Raw genomic sequence first — 5,345 nt, 5'->3', positions numbered from 1 at the left:
CCATGAAGATTTCCTGGCCCATGATGATTTAGATTCCCTAGAGCAATGCTCTTGGATCTGTGTGCTGAACTGGGTCCAGTATTAGAGAGGCCGACCCTGCGGAACCACGCTGTCCCTGTTCAGGTACAGGTGTTAACAACTCTGGGGTTTCTGGCAACTGGCTCTTACCAGCGCGAGTTGGCCGACAGGTATGTCTTTCATATCATCAGCAATATAATGTTCAACTCTCTGCCTGAAGACACTTTTGGGAATAATATAATTCTGTGACATTATCCATAGGTCTGGGATATCGCAGCTCTAAGCGCAATAATGCCTGCTGTCTTGGATGGCATTGTTAATGTGACCAGTCGATACATCAGATTTCCCTTCACTGTGGGAGAACAGGCCAACAATAAAAGGCAATTTGCAGCAATGTCCGGTTTTCCAAATTTGATCGGCGCAATGAACTGCACTCATATATTGCTATAAGGGCTCCACGTGATGAATATGTGTGTGTTAATAGAAAACATGTGCATTCTATTAATGCACAAGTCATATGTGACCCCAACATGCACCTGACAAATTTAGTGTCACGATGGCCAGGCTCCACACATGACTCCTTCATCCTGACACACAGACGTGTAGGGAACAGACTGCAGGCAGGAGCTGTGCGTAATGCCTGGCTTCTTGGTAAGTCAATAAAAAAAATAGACTCTTCCGCTATAACGTGCAGGTGACAGGGGCTACTGGCTCTTCACCCCTTTTCCAAACCCCCAGAGCGCGTTTAAGAAGACAGCAATGAGGCTCAGTTTTCTGCAAGTTCTTTTAATGTGTTTGCTATCTCAGACATAACTTCACACATATTAGTCATAACTGTTCTAATTTCTTTAAGTTCGTCAGCTGTGGCACTCATTGCACTAATCGTGTTCCTCTGATTTTGCAGAACAGCGTCGGTCAGCACCTGGCCACTGGCAACCGCACCATGCGCTCAGGGCGCACCGGTGCTGGGGACAGCCGGATCCTCTGTGCCTATGGCCTCCTCGCCCGGACTCTCCTCACTGGGACCCCCCTCGCCTGGACTCTCCTCACTGGGACCCCCCTCGCCACCTGCCGACTCAGGCTGAAGACCTGAGGACACCAAGACACAACACATTAGCCCACTGTGCTTTTACGTCTAAAATGATTAGTTCATGTAATAAAAATGAAACAGTACTTTACCTGGCTCGTCTGTGGTCTCAGCCAAATCTGTGCCCCCTCCTTCTCTGGTACAATCCGACCTTTTTTTTTTAACAGCGGTAACAACGTGTTGCCACTCGCGGCACTTCCTCTTATTTGTAACGCCACGACTGTTGCTGCCAAATAACATAAACTTTCTCCTCTCCATCTCACCCACACGCACCTCGATTTCCGTATCTGTAAAATTCCGTTGTTTCTCCTTCCTCTCCGTGGCTGCCATGATTAACCGTAACACACCTTTGATCAGCTGGCTCATTTAAATATGCATCAACATTCATGAGGTGCTTTGCATTGACCATTTATGTTTGAATGTGGGCGTGTAGTGGGCGGAGGTTGAGACGGAACCTTGTCGGCAAACTTTCAGGTGCACTGTGATTTAGAAAGGGGGAAATTGGTTGCAGGTCTGGATTTTTTTTTTTTTTTTTTTTTTTTTCGTACGCCATTTTCGGCTTTGGGGCGTACGTACACTTTTAGTATGAATCCTACGCAATGTTTTATAAATGAGGCCCCTGATCTGTGGCTCTGATTTCAGAATCAGTTTTATTGGCCAAGTATGCGTTCACATACAAGGAATCTGACTCCGGTAAACTTTAAACTCTCAGTGCAAATAGAAAAAGTGAACAATCCAAATTTGAACGTAAAGAGGCTGATCTGATTTCTTCTTCCATATGTAAATATTCACAACAACCAATTATATTTAAGGCAGAGAGAGCGAAGTTTTCCAGTCTGTTTTTAACAAGGAATGGGGAGAGGGCAGCAGATTTAGGAGCTGGCTTGTTCAGATTCAAATGGACGGTGATTCATGAGAAATATTTCTCAGCTGTTTACAGTGTTGGCATGGAGGACAAGAAGCTCTGGAATGAGAACACCTCCAAACTGTGGATTTCAAAGCCATTTGTAAAAGTTCAGAAGCCTGCTGTTCACTTTGATATTCTCTGGATGGATGAAAAGGATTGAGAGAACTTCCATTCCTGTCCACCCGGTGGCGCTCACGCTCTATAAACAGAATATGAGAGTGAAAGCAGAGCCTGGTGCTGCTTTGAACGGGCCGTGCTGCTCCCTCTGTGCTGAAAGTTGAGATTGTCCATGTTGCTGCTGTGAAGCAGCTGGACTCCACTGGACTGGCCGCTCTCCCTGCAGCTCAGGACAAGTCCTTCATCCTGAGCAGCCCCTTCATGTCTCTGACAGCTTCTACGCTCTCAGCTGGGATGTGGCTCTGACGTTTCCACACTGTGACACTGAAGTCATGAGGAAGTGACTGCAGCCTCGGAGCAACAGGAGAAGCAGCGGCGTCTTCTCTCTCTGGGTTTCCTCTCCACATGAAGCTGGAAAGTCTCTTGGATTTGATGTGGATGTGATTCAGCAGGTAAAGACCCGACCAGGGATCAGTACAGATGTTTGGTGAACAGGCTCCTTCACTGTGTGTCAGAACTGGAGGACTGAGAGCAGACTGGGACCAGGAGATGTGGAAAGGCTTTCAAAATGGGATTTCCATGATTCCAGATCTTAATCTTCATTATGTCATGATATTGAATGTTGACTGAGGACAAAATCAGCTTTGTCTAAAATGTTTTACCTGTGTGTTTTACTGGTGTCCAAAGTCTGCGTCAGGTAGATTGTAATCAGGAACAGATCAAAGTTCATTTTTCTGTTATTTATCCACCAAGAGAGGGTGTGCCAGAGGATTCAAAGTCCTCTGTAGATGAAGCTGCTCAGTGGGTTTGATGTAAAGGGCGGCTGCTCTGAGTGTTACGTCCACTCTGTATATGTGACATGGTGCTGACAGGAAGACAGCACACATCCTGTCATGGAAAGCTTGTTGTCATCAATCAGCCGCTGTGTTTGTGTCAAGGTGTCGGCTCGGCTATGGATGTGTGTGAGGAGAGAGAGGAGGGGCTCCCTGCCTCTAAGAGACCTGGACCTGGACCTGGACCTGGACCTGGACCTGGACCTGGACCTGGACCTGAACCTGAGCCCAGCTGTGTGTCCATGAAGAGTGACCGGTCTATGGATATACCTATTCACTTTAAAGATAGAGATACTTCTGAGAATACGTAAGTCATTATTATCTGAGTATGTTAGTGTTCCTAAGAAAGTAAAACAGTGTTGTTCATAGAGACACAGATCCCTTCACTGTGTTCATGATGTTTCTATCAGGATCCAGCAGGAGAGACCAGACTCCCCTGGACCCAGCTGTGTGTCCTTCAAGAGCGACCGGTCTATGGGTCGACTTTTTAGCTTCAAAGACTCACAGCCTTCTGCTGATGATGGGTAATTATTTAAAGATCCAGAATCGGTTTGGCCCCTCAGACTCTGTTGACTGAGTTTCCTCTTTCAAAACATCACATCCAATAATCAGAGCAGCTTCTAACATGGAGCTCATTTTGTGTTTCTGCCAGGATTCATCCTGACAGAGCACAACACCTTTAATCACGTGTGTGTGTGTGTGTGTGTGTGTGTGTGTGTGTGTGTGTGTGTGTGTGTGTGTGTGTGTGTGTGTCCTCCTCAGAGTCCAGCAGCAGAGCTCAGAGGTTCCCAGTGGTCAGTCTGCCCAGGAGCATCAAACACACCTGGCCTCCATATTTCTGGTGTGTAAATGCAGCGATATGACCAACACACACTGATTCTTGGCTTCAAAGACGTCACGCTGTGGGTGGTGGTTCATAGATCCTGGAAGTGCAAATTTAATCGATATTCTGAAAAATGGTTCGGATTATGAGCCATAACGTAACTTACCACGAGCTATGAGGTTGTGTAACGATGGCATGTGCTTCTGCCGAGTCTACAAGTCCCGTATAATATCAAGTTTATTTTAAGAAAACACGTTTTATTTGCGATGTCATATCACGGAGAAGCACTACATTACCCATAATCCTAATCAGCGATGTGTCTGATTTGACAATCTTAATCAACAAAGTGCATGAAAGTTGTCAAAACTTCTTAAAAGAAGATTATAATATGCTGATATGTTACGCCACTGAACACCACCCATTCAGTCAGCGAAACACAGTGGGTGGAAAAACCGTGGAAACACGTCAAAAATAGCACTAAAGATTCATTTTTTTAGTTTATTTTTATTTTTCATAGGCTAACACATCTTTACTCGTGATATAAACATAGGCTACATGTTAAGGTTATACTTTTGCTGTTGAAAAACTACTGTATGTATGTTTTCGAACCCTAATTTCAAAACTTTTCCCCTAACCCGGAAGAGGGCTACCAGAACTACAAACTTTGCAGAGTTGCAACACACAGAGGTGTCCTGCACCATAGCTTTTGTAGTTCTAACATGTTTTGTCTATTATATGAATTTGTGATCACTAATTTTGCAGTCTTATTCAAAGTTTTTGGGATTTGGGCTCATAATCCGAGCTATTTTTCAGTATCAGTATCGATTAAATTTCCACTTCCAGGATCTATGAACCACCACCAGAGCTCTGCCACCACCCACAGCATGAGGTCTTTGAAGCCGAGAATCGGTGTGTCCAGCACGGATCCTTGTTGACTTTCAGTGGGCACTGTTTGTGTGGTGACCACACGGAATTAAAACCATAGAAATCTGTGATTAAATCAGGTTCCACAATGCGTTATTAAGAGGTGGTGCTCATTTCATGGCTTTCTGTGAGATCATGTTGGGCAGACTCTATTACCACGTTATATGACGCAGAAAACGTCACGTTACCATGACAACAAAGAGTTAGCTGACGCTCCAAATGCTTCCCATGGCACGTTGTGGGAGTCCTATGTAAATCTGTCGGGTTCCCCAACTCGTCGAAAACTGACGAGAACGGGGTACCTAATGAGTCGGTATGTGACGCTAAGGGACCCTGAACATTCGTCAGGCTGTTGACGCATTGGGAGTGAGGATGTGTTGATATGACACCAGAGCGAGTGCTGTTCTACTGAACATCAGCTCTCATGGAACGCCTCTTGTCCAATCAGATTGCTCCACTGGCACTAACTGTTGTATAATGAACAACAAGGTCCAAACTGAGCTGCAGCTCAGCTCATAATCGTCTCCATGCTGCACTTTGGACTTTCAGGCTCTTCAACCTGGATCTGATTTTGTGTTTTGGGTCCAAATTTCAAAATGGAACTTGAATTCTTTGATTTTTCTGTTGCAGCTGCTG

This window comes from Myripristis murdjan, chromosome 1 (assembly GCF_902150065.1).
Source record: "Myripristis murdjan chromosome 1, fMyrMur1.1, whole genome shotgun sequence".
NCBI lineage: Eukaryota > Metazoa > Chordata > Actinopteri > Holocentriformes > Holocentridae > Myripristis > Myripristis murdjan.
This window is presented reverse-complemented; position numbering follows the sequence as displayed.